At 50.1% G+C, this 19,528-nt stretch overlaps 1 long non-coding RNA gene across 1 annotated transcript; it reads right to left on the minus strand.

Annotated features, from left to right (window-relative positions):
* Positions 1–11,011: 11,011 nt before the first annotated feature.
* On the minus strand, positions 11,012–14,663 carry LOC128082275 (uncharacterized). Its single transcript, XR_008207603.1, has 2 exons — positions 13,484–14,663; positions 11,012–13,269 (listed from the first exon to the last, which is right to left on the minus strand). It is a non-coding gene; the product is annotated as an uncharacterized LOC128082275 (long non-coding RNA).
* Positions 14,664–19,528: the final 4,865 nt, after the last annotated feature.

A 19,528-nucleotide genomic window follows, 5' to 3' on the forward strand; every position in this document is an offset into this window, starting at 1 on the left:
CCACCCCACAGGAATCTGTAAAAATTGTCATGACAGACTGCTTTCTTTCCATTGTTATTTATTTTACCATTTCAATTAGCAAAGAAGTTATGAAACAATAAAAACATTCAAGCAAAGAACTTCAGGGACAGCACTGCAGTCTCCATTAACAGTGTCCTCTGTAAGCAGAAATGTCTGCAACCATCCTGATTTCTTGTGGCAGCAAGAACAGGGCTCAAAACCCAAATGCAATGAGGAGCCAGGTGAACTCCTTAACTGCTGGAGATGAGAAGGGCTTTTCTTTTTGAGGTTGGAACTAGATGATGATCTTTAAGGACTTTCCAACCCAAGCCATGCTATGATTCCAGTCCCTACCGCGAGTGGACAGGAGCAACAGCATTCCCATGCCAACCTGCAGTCCCTATCATGCTCCCCCCATTGCTTCCAGCTCCAAACTGGATCATTGCTTTAAAGCCTCAGCACCCTAAGGCTCACATTACAAACAAGGAATAAATCCCAAGCCACTCAGACGGTGGAGAAATCCAGAATACAACTCACAGAATCATTCAGGTTGGAAGAGGCCTCTGAGACCCTCAAGTCCAACCTCAACCCGTCCCACTGTGCCCACGACCACATCCCTCAGTGCCACATTTCCATGGTTCTGGGACACCTACAGGGATGGTGACTCCTCCACCTCCCTGGACAACCTGTGCTGGTGCCTGACTGCTCTTTTGGAAAAGTTTCTCCTAATATCCAGCCTGGTGCAACGTGAGCCCATCGCCTCTCATGCCATTGCTGCTACCTGGGAGAAGACACCCACTCCCACCTTTCTTTCAGGGAGCCAACTGGTTTTACCCAGAACCCAGCTGACAGAAGGCAAGCTGAAGCACCCCTATGTTTATTTATTGTCAATCTCACGATCTGCAGCAATTGACTCACAACTTTCAAGTGTGCGGGGCTGGCAGAGCTGCAAATCCTACTGACTCATCACACGGATGGGGAATCCTGGGGGTTACAACGCCTCCCCATTCACTGCAGCCATCAGAGACTTCTTCTCTACAGCAAACAGAACTCTATTGCACAACCAACCATGCAAAGCGCCCTCCTCAAACACAGCCAGCATTTTGAAATCACAGAAAGAATGCTGAAAAGATAAATATTTACGGGCTTTGATGAACTGCAGCAGTGCACTAATGAAATCAAGACTTGATGTGCTTGGACCGCCCTTCACCCAAGAGGAGCAAGGCTCCATTGCAAATATCTGTAATTGCAAATTGCTGTGCGTTTGAGTGATTGATGCAGCCTCAATGGCAGGGAGCACACGTGGTGGATCAGAGGGCAAGCTGTTAATTGACACTAAGACAGCCGTGCTGACACTAAGGAGCCCAGCAGCACTGGGAAGCAAACCTCACCCTTGCACCAAAACCCCATGGAGCTCCTGCAGTGCAGGAAGCACTGGAAGCCTGGTGCAGAGCAGCTCTGAGGTGCAGCTCCCTTCTGCAACCCTCACGACCAACTCTCACTATTCCACACATGCCAGCTAAATGCTTTTCATGCTGCATTATAATCTCCCGGCCAAAAAAGAAGGAAAAAAAAACACCAGATAAGCAATGCCTGCCTACAAGTGTTACAATCATATTTCTAACACATCTCAACTTCAAAAGAGACCAAACAGAAGTAGTGCTCATCCCAGCCAATACTCGCTCCTGCTCCCACCTCCAGTGCCTTTCAGGTGTCTGATGATCAGGTTATGCCATGAAAAGACGTGCAAATTAAAGGATTCCCCAACTGCTCTGAGGTGGCTGATAAGCTTCTTACCCACTGACCTCTTAAACCCCTGAAATGATCAGCGAGTGAGATTACAAAAAAAAAAAGGGAAGAAAAAAGAAAACATGTGGTAGCACATCCGAATGTGATGGTCTTAAAAGGAAATAAAAGCTCTCTGCAGACTCCGTGTCCTCTAAACCCATTCTGCGAGCAGATCAAAGCCAGTTGTAGAGTCTCCACCTCAACACTGGGGCAGAATTTAGGTCAGCATCCTCCTGTAGGAGCTGATACATTAATCAGTGGTGCTTCCACCGGGGTTCGGACTTCTACATAGGAGCTGGCAGCCACCACCTTCAGCAACTCAATACTCCTTCGAAGACTCAAAGAGCCAAAAGTTACGCTTGAAAAGCACTTAGAAGCTGATTGGAAAAACAAGGTGGGTTTTGCCCTTACACAAAGCAAGAAAAGTACAAAAAAAAAATCAAGAAATTAAAATAACACCACGTGTCAGTCCCAGCAGTCATCCAATGCAGCACTTCCTACACAGCACTTCCCAACAGAGAGCCCTCCCCATGCAGGTAGATGGACCGGCTCCACGTCCTGCACCCATGGGAGCAGCCACCAGCCCATCCCTGTTGGGATCTGAAATGGGAACCAGTCACAGGGAGCTTTGGGGACACTGGATTTCAAGTGAGACCACCTCTGCTGGCTGGAATCTCATTTTCTCATCCCAGTTCTTCAGGATAGGACTGGGGACAGGGTTCCTCTTGGCTGCAATAAAGGAACTTCAGTTTTTCTGCCTGAATAGCCCATAGAGACTTCCATTTGTTTTAACATTACTTGGTGGAAAAGAATGAGGTCCAGCTTGAGCCATTCGCAGCCCCCAGAGAGGCAGAGTGGTGGGAGGGGAACCTTTGCTATCCAAAAAGAAATGTTTTGTCTCCATTCCATTCAGAAGAAAAAAAAAAATCATATAAAAATCCTCATGCTGGAAGGTCTTGTTTTCATTCCTTTGTGGAACTAAACCACATTTTAATCCCCCACATTTGTCCAAAGCATCAGTTGGCTTTCTGGTCACCAATAGCTCTCACTCCACCCCCAGTTTGCACCAAGGGCCGTCCCCAGCAATGGAGCAGCTGCACTCAGCTTCCCATCCTCTGCTTAGCAGAGGGCTTGGTTTTGTTTTCCCATTTGCATCGGTTTTGTATCCACGTGTCTGGCTTTATTACTGGCTTTATTACGTGCATCTCATCACTCTCCTGACCCAGCACCTCTCCCAGAGATTGCCATCTCACTCTATGAGATACTGATCTCAGAACAACAACAAAACTAACAAAGCAGGCTTCAAGGCTGTGCCATTGCATGGGAAAGATGGGCTCCAAGTTAACGGCTTGAATTAACAAGGCAGTAAAACTCAAAACGACCTTCTTTGTAGTTGTTGGCACCAGAGGAAACATCCAATCTGTCCCTTTTACCTCTTCTTTTTTTGTTTGCATGGCTGAAGATGGGTGAACAGAGAGCTGCTGATGGTATCAACTGCTCCATTTCAGTTTTCATCTCTAAGAAAGAGAAGACAAACCTCCTCCTTCCCAAACCAGGCACTTCTCCAAGGCAGAGCTTTTACTGAATGATAAACGGTATAATTAAGCCTTAACGAGGCCCTCCACAAAGCAGCAGTATCCCTAGAAAAGGCTTCACAAAGAACATCGGGGAAAACATAGACACTATTAAAGTCACATTTCAACAGCATCCTAGTATTTCTCAGCATGGGAAACCATTAGGGGGCCAAAGCGACGCCTCTGTTGTGATCACATTGCTTGGGATTTGCACTGGGTGCCATGCCAGCTGCAGGACCACAGCACAGCCCAGAGCCTCGTCCCCCGAGCCCTCCTGTTTCCTACCCCAGCTGTTAGCTCTTCTATTTTCCACCCAAAGAGCTCCAAAAGGTTATTTGCAGCCAGTGCTGCTATTTCGGAAACGTGCACCCCCACGTGTCCCATAAATCAAATCGGGTCGTTTAATCAAAGCTTTACTGTTTGCATCAACAGAAGTACAAGAAGCACTTCCCATGGACGGCCCAGCTCCTCATCCCCCAGCCCCACATCTGCCCTGTGCTCTCCGAAGCCACCACTGAAAGGACAGGAAAGAACTGCAGCAGGTGCTTAATGGGAAATGGCTCTTAATGGAAACGGCTTTCTTTCCCAGAGACACACACTGCAGCATGGATGTAGGCACTTGCTGCAGAGCCATCAAGATGAGGAGCACTAAATCAGGCTTTCAAAGCTTTTCACATACCCAACAGGTGAAAGCGAGCCCTGCAAATCAAACCTCCAGAGAGGCTCCTCGCAATCACAGCTCAGCTGCTATCAAAACCCAGGAACACCTGGGGAATGCTGACACTATGGCCATTTTAAACATTTCCAGGTTTGCAATAATCTGCCTCCAAACAGGCAGGATGAGCAGCGCTTAGGAGAGCTCAGCCACTCAGTGTGGATTTCCGAGGCTCCATCAGACCCCCATTCTTCCTATTCGAGACTTGGCTCTGAAAGGGCCAGAGTGAGAAGGCTGACAGGGAGCAGATTGCAGCTACAAAGCAGACAGTGCTGCAGAGGGATGGGCTCCCACAAGGAGCAGTGAGGGCTGTGCTTGTTCCCTTGTTGCAAGGCACAAAAGACAATTTTTAGTTGCTTTCTCCAAATAGAAGGTAACACAGCGCATCATGTAATTCCCTGCAATTGTCAGGGGGCAGCTGCCCTCCATCAGGCACAGAGGGTCACAAGGAGAAGAATAGAGAGAGACAATATCAGCATCCAGCACCAAGAAGAAGCTTGGTACATCTACCACCAGCTCTTGGAAACCATAGAAAGGCCCTGGTAAGAGGTAACGCTCAGACATACCTTCTGGTGATGCTGAGGAGTTGAGACCAATCAGGATGAAGCTTTGCAAGAAAGAGAGAGCAAAACCACGAGCTACTTTGCTGCTAAGGAATGGCCCCCTGAAGCTGTAGCAGTTCCTGTATTCCAAGATCTCAGACACAGGGCTGAGAAATGCCCCCAGACAACAGGGGAGCATTGCAGCTGAGCCCCAGCTCAGGACAGGCAGCACAGTAGCACCAGGGACTGGAGACGAGCAGAACCAAATCACAGCTCAGCCTCCCACCCATACACCAGGAAATCACAACCCATTAGCATCAAATAAAGGCACTTTCAGGACATAAAGGAGACACTTCACTGACCTGCAGGGCTCATAGGTGCTGTTCTGGAAAGCAAGGGCAGTGCTGGGAGATGCTGAGGGCTGCAGCCAGGTCCCAAAGGAGATGATGAACTCCACGAGGTCACCATCAGCCCAAGCACAGCACCAAGCAACCCAAATCCGGGCAGAAGATTTTCACAAGAGGGAAAAGCTCCCTGTCCAGCTCCCACCCTGGTGCTGCTGTCAAGGAGAAACAAAAGCCAGCTCTGCTCGGCTCCTGCCCATTTATAGCCCTCAGGCAGGGGGAGGGCAAAAATTGCTCCTCTGCAGCCAGCTGGGAGCTGGGCAGGGCTCTGCCAACCTGTGATCCCTTCCACCTGACCACAGTCACTGATTGCCCACCTGTGTGAGCACAGGCAGCACCAGCACAAGGGCTGCTCTCATGGCTGTGGGTGCCTGGAGTTGCTTTGGGACTTGCTTTGCAAGTCTGCTGTCTGCTCATAATACGGATGCTTCTGGAGCTCCTTGCATGCATGGCAGGAGCAAGGGGCTCTTGCAAACTCTTCTGCAAGACCTGGCTAAGAGGGCTGTGTTGCATAGCTAACAGTGGTGACTATGCTGAAAAACAGTTTTGCAGCTGAGAATTTGCTCTGTCAAACGGCGTTACTGTGCTCTTTGTAGCTCTTGTGCTTTCCATGGAAACAAATAGGAGGCATTAACTCTCTGAGCAACCTACATAAAAGCAATGAAGAACCTTCCAGAACGTGCCATAGGCGCATCTGCATTTCCCAACAAAGAGTTTATCTCACCACCTTCACAGTAGAGCATTTTTTTTTCTAGTATCCAGTCTAAATCTACCCTCTTCCAGTTTAAAACCATCTCCCCTCATCCTGTCACCACAATGCTGCTCCAACAGCAGCACCCACAGCAAACATTGCTGCTATGGCTCATCAAGTGCTTTATGAGCAGCAGCTGGGAGCACACACAGCAGCTGACATGTGTCCTTCCCCCTCCCCCCAAACCACTGCCCTGGGGAATGGGCACAGCTCTCCCTGCCTTCTCCCACCTGGGCTGCTCCACCTTTGCTCAAGATCTGCGCAAACGCAGCCACCCTCTTGCTGCCCACAGATGGGTTCCTGTGCAAAAGCAAGGATGGCAGCTATCAACCACAGCTGCCTTAACCCTGCTCCAAAAGCAGCCTTGTGTTTCCTTCCCAGTTCCAGCCAACTGAAGCATGGGAGGTGCTCTCCCAAAGCTGCTGGATGGCATCGTACCGCTATGGGCACCACAGCCCTGAGGCTGAATCCCAACCACCTCCTCACTCCTCCTGAGCCTTTTTGCTGACTGCAGTGCATTCGTGGATGCACAGAAAATGCAGAATGACCCCGAGAGATCACACAATAAAATGCTATTTCTGGATGGCAGCAATGACAGCTCCACGCCAGCCTTGCTTTTGCAGACTGACTTATGGGATGCAGTTCCTGTGTTGTGACCTTTAACCACGCAGTAATGGTGTCAATTCTGCTTTTGGAAGAGCGGCGAGGCTGGGAAGTGCCAAGATTCCCCAGCAGAAGGCGGCCAGGAGAAAGCCAGCTGTGACACCCCTACAAATATGCTCTATATGAATGCTGGAGGGCTCGATGGAAACTGGAGAGCACACCTCTGGTATTTGCAATGTATGCATTTTTTTTCCGAGACCGAGGCCCGTTTCTGTGGGGTTATAAATCAGCCATAATAAAAATTAATTCTCAGCACAAAACACTGCCCCAAAGAAATTATTATTTTTTAACAGATTTTTTTTTTTTTTTTTTTTTTAAATATAACTTTTGGTCACATTTCCATTTTGGGTTCTGCTCCTGAATGTTTCTTTTCCCACCTGTGCAGTCCTGAGATCTTGCAGAAAATGGGCTCAGACCCAACAGCCTGGATGTGACAAACTGCATATAGAGGCAATGTCTGCCCCTGGGCCCTGTGGGATGTGTGCACACTGCTGACAGAGGTGCTGTGTGTGCAAGCAGCAATTGCATTTCCCAACCATCCCGTGCCATGGAGCAGATTCCCCTTTTTATGAAGATAAACCAGAACTCAGCCAATATTTAACGACTGGAGAGGATTTCCAGCCACAAATGTGAGGCCCTGGCAAGCATTGGCTGAGAGCATTTCCTCTGCCCCATGTGTGCATGTGAGCAGCACTGGTTGGCAGACAAGGCATTGCCAGGCTCAGGATGGACAGCCACCCCGACGTGAGATGGATGGCTGCCCAGAGCCAAGAACCAGGGGGGGGGGAAAGGTTGAAATTCCAATAAAACTCAAGCTGCAGAAAATGGGAAAGGTCAAACAGTGCCACGGCAGTGCTGTCTTTCATTTAGTTTTGGACAGGGCACAAGCCAGTCTTTCAGGGAGGAACAGAGTGCTGATGCCGTCGGATTTTTTGTGTACATTTTGCAGCTGGCAGTGGGAATGGGGCTGGTGGAGGTCCCTGTGCAGGGGCTGCACAGCACGTCCCCTCCTGCAGCACAGGCACGTCCTGCAGGCAGCATCCCACAGGTCCTGGCAAGTCCAAGTGTCTGCACATCAGGGTAGGAAAGCGGCTCCCACACAGCTTCCTTTGGCTGCAGGAGATGCTGATCCCTTGAGAGGATGCTGCCTGCTGGTCTCAATGCAGGGACAGCCTGGCAGCTCCCTGTATGGTCAGCAATTTGGGACTCATCGCTTCTCATCAGTGCCCAAAGCCTCACAGCCCTGTATATGGGAGAAAGCAGGGGAAATCCCCTCTCTGCTGGGGAATTCCTGTCCCAAAAGCAATCCCAGCACCTGCCTGGAGCACCTTGCAAGGGTTTCCTTTGGATGACCAGCAGAAAAATTGAAAGAGAAGACGACAACAAGAAAAAACTGAGCTGGAAGAGGATGAAAGCCACTTCCAGCCCATTCCAGGGCACTTCCAGCAGGTGCAGCCCACACCACACAGCACCTTCCCTCTGCCCCAAGCACATCAGCAGTGCCAATGCCATGGGAAAGCCTATGGAAAACTCCCCCCAGGTTCTCTGCCTCACTCCCCTCTGCTTTTCAGCTCTTTGGCATCACAGCATCACAGCTCACAGAGCCACACTCCCACCTGCAGCTCAGGCTGGGCTTGGTGTGGGCTTCTTCCTGCTTGGGAGTCAGCAAAGGTGAGAAAAGGCAACAAATAAATAAGCAGCAAAGAAAGCTGCCATCTAAGAATAAAATTAAGCCGGGGAAGATTTCAAATGTCAGAGTTTGCACCATCCCCTTCTCATGTGCCCTTGAACAAAGACAGATAGTGAAATACCTCTGAAATAAGAAAAAAATATATATTTAAAATGTGATCTGAACACTGCTAGCACAGGGCAGCAGCAGGAGATGCATTATCTCGCTTCCCAGGACAAAGGGCTCATTAATCATCTTGCACTATTCCACGCACTGCACCTTATCTCAGCTTGCTCCCTACGCTCCCTTTCACAGGACATCCGTGAGCAGAAGTGACAGCAGTAAAGCATTCATTCACATCATTTTGTATTGATTCCCCTTGCCAAAATGGGTTTAATAGTGATAGAGATGCTGACACTGCTTCAGAAGGTGGTCACCTCCTGGGTGGGATCTGTCTGTGGCACTGAGCTGGGGATAGGAAACAAAACCCTGCAGCAATGAGGAACAACATGAGGCAGAAAGGGAGGTGGAGCACAAGGGCACGATGCAGGAATTAAGGCAGAAGAACTCAAGGTCTGTTCTCCCTTGGGAGAACGAACCATCAGCAAATAGGGCAGATCAGGTCCTGCCCCAGCAGCAGAAATCTGCCCGATAGCAGCATGAAATCTGAAGCCCAGCATGGATGGATGCAGCTCAGCCTCGTAATGCCATCCCTTTAACAGCACCCTTCACCATTTCCCTGCTGGAAAGCCACTCCTGCAGCACACGGGAATGGCTGCAGGTGGAGAGAGGCAGCTGCACTGGGATGTTGGGGTCCTGGAGCACATCCCATCAGCAATGACCACGAGTGGACAGAGGGCAACTTCACTGCAAGAGCAGAGATTGGGATTAGGGTCCAGGATGGGCGTTTGCTGCAGGAAAATGATGGGAAACACCTTAGGATTAAAAGGATCACAGGAATCCCTTGCAGTCCCCAGGGTGCAGGCTGATCTCACTGCTCCTGGCAGAGGACAGGCTGAAGCTTTTTGCTCCTGTGCTGCAGAGAGCCTCGCACTGCACCCATAGGTGCTGCACCCCCACCAGCAGGAACACTCCTAGGGCACTACAGCAATTTAAATAATGCAAAATAGGGGCTGTCTGCAGAGAGAAGCAGCCCGGCAATGAAGTAATGACCTTCAGAAAGGTGGAGACTGATGAGTTATGAACCCACTGCCGCTCCCCCCGCGGCCGAACTCATGTATACACTTATGCAATGATTTATTTGCATCCCGCACGAAAACAAATGGATGTTTTACATATTTATATCGTAAGACAAACCAATATTTAAACTGATCAAAGACAGCGGCAGATCTGGAGGCGATTAGAGCAAGTGTTTGTTTAACTGAGGTCACGCCGCGCTCGGTGCGGGTGAGGCTGCGGATCTGCTGTGCACATGTGGGTGCATGGAAGGGCAGCAGTGTGCTGGGAGCCCCCAGCATCCCAGCAGCGCCGACAGCCTGAGCACAGCCCAGCACAGCTCTCAGGTACACGCTGGAAATCCACACAGCCGGGGTTCTGAGTTGCAGAGCTGCAAGCTGCCTGCTTGCAGAGAGAGGTGCTTAATTCTGCCGAGCTGGCACACCAAGGCTGTCCTCGAAGGGATTTTCTCCTGCAGGAGAAGCACCAAACTGCAGCACTGGGCAGGTGCCCTCGTGGAAATGGGCAAGGGGTAAAATAGATCCCACTTCTACTTGCAGAAGAAGCCTACCTTGGGTGAGCAGCCTGCTCCAGCCGGCTGACAGGGATGCACAGTGCCTTGGGGCAGCGCTGTGCTGGGATTTGACATCTGGGGCCCTGCTGGCGGAAGGGAAACGCTCCTCCATCCGTTTCACGGCATGTTGAATTGGAAACAGCATAGATCTCTTCCACCCCCTTGTCATCCCAGCTCTCTGCAACTCATTTCCTCCGCCCTGACCCCTTTTGGCACCTGGGTCACAGCGGGGAGGGATGGGGCTGAATCCTGCAGCTGTCTGCAGGGGCACATCCCTGACGAGCCCACGTGTCCCACGCAAGGGACAAGATGCTCCATTGCCCCCATGTCTGCAGCACGCTCTGAGAGCCGATTCTCCACCTGATTCAGACAGGATGGGCCCCAGTTGGCTCTGGGGGTGGATGCAGTGCTGCCGATGTGCATTCTGCTTTTCAGCACACAGCTTCACTTCAGGTGGAAGTCTCCCCAGGAGGGCTGAGAGCTCAGCAACCACGGGAGTTTTCTGCAGTGCAGTGCTGTGAATGGCAGGCACCGCCTCAACGCCCTGATACCGAGCACCTCGGTGATGCTTTGGGGTGGACAAAGCCAGGCAGCAAGAAGGGGGCTCTGCTGCAAGCTGTCCCCTCCCCACACATCCTCACCATCCCCAAGAAATGGCTGAGATCTGAGTATTTGTCTTTCCCCTCCTTTTTGCAGCGCACAGAGGTGTGCGGGCGTCAGTGTGATCGCAGGGTCACACAGTCTATTCACTGCAGAAAAGCAATTATTTGGTCTGCAAAAGGATTTTGATACAGAAGAGCAAAAGAAGTAAGACTTCCTGTAGCCAAATTCCTGCATAATACATAAAAGACACATAAAAGGGCAGCGACTTCAAACAGCATCTTCCAGAAACAGCAGACAAACGAGGAGCCGTGATTTTCTATCAGACAGGGATGAGGATCAGCCTCCCCCCAAAGGAAGAGCCCTCTGCAGGACCCTCGTGTTTCCAAGACCCGTCTCCCTGCACAACCTGGGCATATCCAGTCCCACAGGAACACTGCTGGATGGCAATGGAACCAGGATAAACAAACGACCCCAAAACAAAAGGATGCACGCCCCTTATCCCAGCCACCAGCATCCCTTTGCTGTGCATGCATTCCCTTTGCTGTGCATGCATTTCCTTCAGCTCCCAGCTCTTGGCAAAGCCAACCCCAGTGCTCCATCTGCACCCCCCAAACCCTCTGCAAAGCCTTTGGAAAAGGACAGATTTCATCCCTCTTATCTCAACTCCGGAGACAACATTTATCTTCTCTGACAGAAATCAACTTGGGACGCGGGCGAGGAGATGAATTAAAGGCCAGCAGACCCAGGAGGGCCTGCACAACTTGGAGGGGAAGTCTGCACCATCAGCATTTGGTTCCAGTTTGTCCCTCTGCTCGACACTTTGTCAGCACTTGGGGGAGACTGAGCAGGCCATGCAGAGCACAGAGCTTGGAGCTGCAATACGTGACGCTCATGGGATGGGGACTGCATCCCTACCATGTGCCCCTGAGCTCTCCATGCTGTCCTGCAGCCACGTTGCTGCTGGCTCCCAGGCCAGCTGGGCTGCAGGACAGGGATGAAATAATATTTGGATGTGCTCAGTGGTAACAAGAAGGGTTTGCTCACAGTGGCGTTGCGTGCTGGCAGGTTGAGAAGGGTTTCAGGAAGATTAGAGGTCACTGGTGTCACCCCATGGGTAGAGAAGCAGTATTTGGTAAAGCAGGATGGGTTGTTCCTCTGCCACGTGGCGTCCTGCTCGAGGTGGAGAAGTGATGCTGAAATGGTGGAACAGGTCCTAAAAGTCTCAGAGATGCTGGACATTGAGTGGCAAAAAGGTTCTAAGTGGGAATCTGCACCTCCAGGCCAGCAGAATTGGTCTCAAAGTGAGCAATGAATGAAACAGGTAAATCCCACCCTGAGCATCAGCAGGTCAGACATGTCTGTCTTCCTGGCATCAGGATCCAGAGCTGAAATGCCCCCATTTAGAGAAGTGTGGCAGCAGCTCCAGGAATGGAGAGTGAACCCAAGCAAATTCCCTGCCCACAACACAGCTCCAGGTTGTGCAGACTTGGCTCATTTCTCTAGGAAAAGCTCTGTGCTCCCATGCCCTGCACAGCGCACATTCAGAGCAAAGAGGGAGCAGGTGCTGCTCCATAAAGATAAGAGACATCTGATGCTCTCCCTGCGCACTGCACGTGGGTGAACAACTGTGTCTGAATCAAAAACCTCCTCTGGGTTCACCCAGAGCCTCAGCTGCTCCCTGCAGCACTCACACATCCAACACCCAGCTCAACAGAGCAAACTGCAATGAGCCAGGGACCTCCAGCCAGGCAGAGCAGCCCAGGCTCAAAAAACAGTGTCCTGCCATGGAGAGGATGTCTCTGCTGACCTTCCTCTATCAAAGCTTCCAAGTTCTGTTTGCTTGGTTCCTTCTTAACAGTTCACTGGAGCTGACATACCACTGATGACTGTGTGACCCATTGCACTGAGATCCAATGGCCAAACAGCCCCTGAGGCACAGAGCAGCCCTGCAAAACAGGTCCTTGGTGGTGGCTTCTGTACACCCCATGCCCAGAGCCCGATCTCTGTGGAGAACTTGGAGCTCTTCAGTGATAGAGGTTCATTCTCCCCCACACTGGTGATGCCATCATTGGCTTCATGTTTGATCCTTTACATGTGCTTTGGGGAAATGATGGGTGATGGTTCACAGGTAGACTTGATGACCTCAGAGGTCTTTTCCAACCTTAATGATGCTATAGCTCTATGCTCAGTGTGCTCCCTTCCCTCCCCCCCTTCCTGGGAACCTCAGCAGTGACATCCCAGCTTCTGACTTCAGTGCCATGGAAATTCTTTCCAGCAGGGCAGCACTTGGCTTCTGTAGGAGCTTCTGTGGGCAGAGCAGCACAGAGGGAATGAATTCACTGCTTCCCTGAAATAACTGCTGCACAAAACACACCTCTATGAAAGGATGCAGCTGCCATCCACCGTTGCACAAGCCTAACTAAAAAAGAAACCAGAAAAGCAGTGGTTCCCTCCCTCGCTCCCACAAAGAGGCTGCAAAGCCCTGGGGGGCAGGCACTGCTATTCCCCATTGATAGAATGTGGGGGGAAGCAGGAGCCGGTCCTCTCCAGCATCTTCATGCCTGCAGGTGTTCACCCATAGTGCAAGGCTGGGACTACACCCTGCCAGCAGGATGCAGGCTCAGGATGTCCTGAATGCTCCTGAGAAGAGCAGCCCTGCTGTGCTCAGTGTGGAGCTGCCACTCATTTTAATGCTGTTTTTCAGAAATTCACGCTGCTGATTGGAACGAAACCCACATCCTCTCATGGCAAAGCCTCCATCCATCGGAGCAGCAGGAAATGATGATTCACTCTTTTAAGGAACAGAGGCCCTGTCGACATAAAGGGCCGGGGAAGAAGAGAAAGAACAATATCATGGGCTTGGAAAAGAGACTTTGGGTGTGGGTTGGGACCACGATAGCGCTCAGTGAAAGCGGACAGGGATACAGCTCCCCTGCAGGTAGGGACATGCAGCACTCCCCACTCACCGTTCTCCAACACCTTTCCAATGGATAAAAACACACACACACACAAAAAAAAAAACACCTGAGAGCTGTCCTTGTTTCTTACAAAGGCTTCTGCAGAGCCACAGTGAGCAGAATGTGAGTCTGTTCTGGTAATGCACAAAGCATCCCACTGCTGGGAATGGAGCAGGATGCTGGGGCCGGCAAGCAGGGACTCTCCGAGGGCTGGGCAGGGCTCTGCCTCACTCCTGCCTTTGAAGGGCTCTTCTCATGTTGTTTGAAAGTTTGTTTATCCATCTGGTTGTAATTCTGCTGAGGTTTGGGTGTTTTATAGTTAACGAGAAAACGTTTTATGCACCCCAAGCTACAGCAAGAAGGAGAAAGGGTGGAGGTTCCTGGAAGCTGCTGCTACAGACAGCTGAACAAAGCACATTTCCTGCAAGGCAGTCTAAGCTTTGAGTCCCAGCACCGGGGTCCTCCAATGGGCCCCACAGAATTCTCTGCTCAGCACAGATGCTGTCCCCGTTTCCCTGCTCCTTTGGCTCAGAAGGCTGTCGGTGGGGACCAGCCCTCCCACTCCTATTTTGCCCATTGCCGCTCCCCAAACTGCCTCTGGCATGTTGCAGACCTCCAGAAAACCTCTTCACGTGAGGACTGTGTGACAGCAAAAGTGCATTCACTTACTAGAACACACAGATTAATAAACCTATTGCTGTGCTTTCAGATGGGATCACTGGAACTGAGACACATCCTCGGTGACCCACGCGTCCGTTCTGCTCCCATTGCCTCCTCCATCCAGCTCCCTCCCAGCTGAAGATCTGCCTGAGCAGATACAGCTCTCAAAGGAGCACTGAGCTTAGTCAAGGCCTTATCCTGAGTGTTGTAGCAGCACAGCCCGTCCTTTCCTTACCATTTTCACCCTGTGGGTCCCTCTTCATTCAAATCTGCCTGTGCACCATAAGGTTCTAACTATCAGCTCCCAGCTATCAGCTGAAGGATTAATTCCTCTTGCTGCCTTGCTTGAGAAATGCTCATGCCCCTTGGTCATGGTCAGATTGAGTCATTTTCTGGCCAGACAACAGCAAAACTCTGCTGAATGGACAAGCAAAGCCCAAGGACCAGTTTGGTCCTGAAATCAACTACAAACAAATCATTCATCCACTGCGAATGAAGTTTTCCCAGCAGAGAGAGGGGAGAAGTTCCAGGCTTAGCACACAGCCTTTATGTGCTGAGAACTGTCCTTCTCAGCACACTCCTCTCACTATTCTCACCCTGTGCTTTATTGCAGTCACGTAAGACAGCAGTGACTTCGGCTGACTGCACAGGAGAGATGATGCAGAGCCCATACAGCAACTACAGGCTGTGTAACCTCACATCTGAGGTCTCTAGGATTAAATGACTTTGGAGTATTTTATCATTTTTGATAGCAGGTGAAACACTGGAATAAAACCCATTGGGAGCAAATGCCAGGTCGGATGCTGGCAGGTCTGCAACCCAACTCAGCACCTAGCAGAGGAAGAGGGGATGGAGGAGTTGCCATCAGCACCCTCCAGTCCTCCAGCCCAAGAGCTCTCGTGGCCCTGCTCCCCCCAGGACACACATTCACCCATCCTTAAGGAACAGAAAGGAATAGTAATCTGGTTTCACTGCAGCCACCTGGGGCTGCACTAAGCTGAGCATGCAGTGACTTGCTGGCAACATCATTTTCAGGGCAGCTGGGTTGTGTTTTGGCCCAGAATTTTCAGTGGTGGCACTGAAAGCGATCCTCCAGTCTCCTATCCTCCCAGTGCCTCTTGGGAGCTTGAGAAATACAATGGGTGCTGCTGGATCTCTGGAGCTAAATAAATGAGCACCCATGCTCAGTGGGCAGAGGAAGCTTGCTGAGCATAGGTACATCAGCACCGCCCAGGTGTCTGCTCAGCAGGCTGTGCCCAGCTCACACCGAGTCATGGAAAGCCCCCTCCAGATATCCAGGGCAGAAATGCAGTGATTTTTCCATACCTGCAGTCCCTCAATGCTGTGCCCAAGTTTTGACCCCCACTGCGATGCCACTGCGAGGACAACAAAGAGGGAGATGGAAACCTCAGCTGGATGCAGGGAAGGGGCTGCTGCTTCCCCTTGGCTTGCTCAAGAAACTGCTGGGCTGCCAGTGCAGGAACAGGGCAGCAGGACCCGCAAGACTTTGCAACCAAGAAGAAAAGATCTGACGAAGGGAAAAGCAAAAATTAATAAACCCCCTTTTGTTCTGCCCAGCCCAGCTGAGGGAGACTGATACAAAAAGCACGGAGAACTGAAGCGGAGGGAGCAGCTCCCTCGCCTGCCAGTTGTGTTGTTCAAATCCAGATCGCTCAGTAGGAAAACAACCCCCAAAGCCAACACCATCCCCGTGCACTCACATCCTTGCTCTGCCTTGCCCAAAAGCCACGAGATGCTCTCTCCCACCCTGAAGTCATCCCAGCGCCGCTCTCTCACTGGCGGTTATTAACGGGTTTTAATCTGATGCTGAAGAGGTGAGGCCGTCAGTGCTGCGGGTAACAGCTGTCTCTGATTAACTCTGCCTTGTGGAGTCGGTTTCGTTTGGAAGCCCACAGCCAACTCGAAACTCCCTTTGGAAGGCCTTGGTGCCATTGTGTGAAGGGAAAAAATAATAAGAGGAATCTCAGGAGGAGATTAATTTATCATCCGCTGCTCGTTAACGTGTGTCCACAGGATGAACCTCTGTCACAAGACAGGGGAAAAGCCAGCCTTGGTCAAAGCCAATCTGGAGATTTCCTCAATCCCCGAGGAAAACAAATATCTGCTAATCTCAGAGTCTCTGAGCCAGAGCTGGATATCCATTAGACTGGGCAAAAGCCAAAACTTCAACTCTAGTCCTCTGCTTTTCCTTTTCTCTGTTGGCTCTTTGTATGTTTTTCAGCTAAGGGGTGAAGTGCTCGGTGACACCTCAAGTGCCAACAGCAGTGATGGTCCCTTTGGGGCACCACCTGGCTCTGCTGGAGCTCAAGCATCACCTGGCTGTTCCAACACAACCTGTGTCATGTTGCCAAGCCACCAGCCATGCCTTGGGCTGAAAGATAGCAAAGTTATCCAAAAGGGACAAGGCGAGTGACCTCCAACACACATTCCTCTCCTTGGGATCTCCTGAGCTGTACCTCAGCAGCACAGCAGCACACAGATGGAAACAGCTGGAAGAGAGGGCTGACATTTTTTTAACAGCCTTGTTTCAACTGATAGATGATAATCCTAGGAGAGGGGTAGGACATCTTGTTACGTTTGCTTATGCCCAGCCTTAAATGATATTCACAGAGAAAGAAAACACCACCACTGAACCCTGTCTGTGTAAGCCTTAAATCTTTACACCTGCTTCCTAAGCCCCAGGACAGAGATTTTAGTTGCAAGGAAACCAACAGAGATACAACCAAGCAACAAAAAAACAAACAAAAACCCAGTGACTGACCCAGAGGTTTGCCTCTCCAAACTGCAACCTACCCAGCTGATGACAGATTCCAAGACACTGCAATGGCCCTGATATCTAAATCCTATGCACGGAGACCTCAAAGGGTGGCAAAATATGCCAATACACCTCTTCTCTTCTGACATCCATCACACAGGATGCTGCTGAGCGCACATCCGTGTCATCAGGCTCCAGTCAACAGTCCAAACTTGCCACCTCTGGTCAACGTTATCAGTCCAACCTCATCATCTCTGACCAATGCCATCAATCCAACCTCAACAACCTGGTCAACATCACTGGTTTAACCTCGCCACGCCTGATCAGCATCACTGGTCCAACCTCACCACCTCTGGTCAATGCCACAGACCCAACATTGCCACGTCTGGTCAACGTCGTTGGTCTAATGTTGCCACCAAGCCGACATCACTTTGCATCAAGCACAGGGCTCTGCCACAGCTCTCTGAGGATGGGCACCTGCTGTGGGGCTGCTGCTCACTCTCCTGCTATTGCCTTGAACCACAAAGCCACCAGCTCCAGCATCCACCAAAGCATGAGATGAGCCTGATTATCCCAACCGCTCGCTGTACTGGTGAAGGAACGGTCATTTTTGCATGAAATCTCAGTTCATTTTTAACACAACATTTGCACAAGCATTTTTCTTTCTGGTTGATTGTAAAACACGGCCCAAGGTTTCCTTCAAAGTGAGAAAAGTGTTATTGTAAAGGGTGAGAGGGTAAAACACATTGGAAAGAAAAAACCAGAGCTATGCAAACCTCAAGTCTTTTCCAGCTCTGCAGACAGAAATTACTGGAGTTCAAATCACTGCTATTTCTTGGAATAGCACCTGGGAGGAGGTTTAACTCTCTGAACAAGCATTATTAATTTTTTAAAAAGGGAGTTTTAGTAGCTTAATTCTTCAGAGGAATATAATTCCTGTATTATTAACACCACCAGGGATTATTAAAAATGGCGAAAGCAAATTAAAATCTAATCCTGTTCTCACCATTTCCTGACCTGTGCTTTTCCCATCCTGGAGCATGAGATGCTGCAGAGGAACAGAGCACAGGATGGGCTGAGGGGAGCTCAGCATGAGCTGGAGAATTCACTTTTAAGCCTCTGCCACTGCTTTGCATTTCCCATTCCCACTTGTTTTCACTTTCTGGTACACACACGCTGGGGAGAACAACACTGGGAGTTCCCATAGCAAATAGAAACTGAAAAGATCCATCTGCTTAGCTCAGGTTTTAGAGGGCCCCTGCATGCCCCTGTGAGCCCTCGCTCTCCAGCAGGTGACTGCACAGGCAGTTGCAGTTCCACAAGTGTTCTTAAATAGATGTGACAGAAATCACCTCATCTTGAGCTCCTGGGTGCAGAGCTCTGCCCCCTCACCACCAAGCAAAGCCTTTATCCAGCAGCAGAACAAAGCCGCCCAGTGAGGAGGACTGGAACCAGTGTGCATCCATGTGTGCTTTTACACGACAGATCTCTGCCTCAAGGTGAAAACTAACTAAAGGCAGTTGTTAAACAATTGGAAACGGGTGATTTCTATTAAATCCTGCAGGACTTTTCTGAGTCCTTGTTTTCAAGCTGTGTCCCATCTTAGAACATCAGACACACGCAGGTGCCCGGCGTTGGGTGAGCACACACCACTCTAATCAGTCACACATGTGCACACCCTGTTATCTACAAAGGACTGGTTTTCATCCTTTTGCCTTTGTCAAAACAAGAGTGTTCTCCAGCAAAAAAACTCATATACAGACATCCTGCCTGTGGCTTGCTGCAGAGCACACGAGGGGTTGCTTCTCACAGTTACTTCCATAGATTTCATGTTTCTATGAAACCTCTGACAAAATCCTCCAGGGAAACATAAGGCAGAAAGGTGCAGCTCCTTCTGCCTGGGAGTTACCATGCCTAAAAATGCTCTCAGACTATAGCTGGTGGTTTGGGACTAAGGTTTGGTTCATCTAAAACTCCAAAGAAAATCACAAAGCCTTGGGAAAAGAAATCTATTTGAGGAAGCAGAAGATATATTTGCAAATATATATATATATATTTTCTTTTTTTCCATCCAGTCCTCATCCTCATCTACCCAGAACACATCTAATCTTAGCAAAGAGCCACCTTCTGTCCCTGGGTGCTTTAAGAAATAAATACAGGTGTGCTCTGGGTTAGGAAAACAGCTGCAGGGGAGTATGCCCAGCAAAAAGCAAGCTACAGCCCTGTGTACAACCAGCAGTAGTACAAACCCCTCCAGCCGTGGACAGGAAGGGATGAGCAGGGAGAAGAATTGATCTAAACAGAGTAGGAGAAGTCTGCTCGCAGGTGAGGAAAAGGCACTGAACCACCCAGGACAAACAGAAATAGGTGCTATCAGAATAGGTGAATCAGTCTCTTCTGTCAGCTTTTGCATCCGAACAGAACCAATTCTGGGGTGTTTCAAAACAGCTCAGAGAAAGCATCCAGATGAGCATTTATTGCAGCACTTACCAGCTCTGTTTGCACTAACACTTCGTTGATGTTTTTTTGCTAAGCCTGCAGAGGAAGCCTGTACAACAAAGGGAAAAATGGATTCTTCTCCATCTGTCATGAACAAAACCTTGACCTAAAAGCTTGGTTGCACCTCTGTTATTGATTCCTGCTCTTGCAAGGTAAATGCACACAGGGATATTTCCT

The sequence above is a fragment of the Tympanuchus pallidicinctus genome, unplaced genomic scaffold (assembly GCF_026119805.1).
Source record: "Tympanuchus pallidicinctus isolate F22 unplaced genomic scaffold, pur_lepc_1.0 scaffold22, whole genome shotgun sequence".
NCBI lineage: Eukaryota > Metazoa > Chordata > Aves > Galliformes > Phasianidae > Tympanuchus > Tympanuchus pallidicinctus.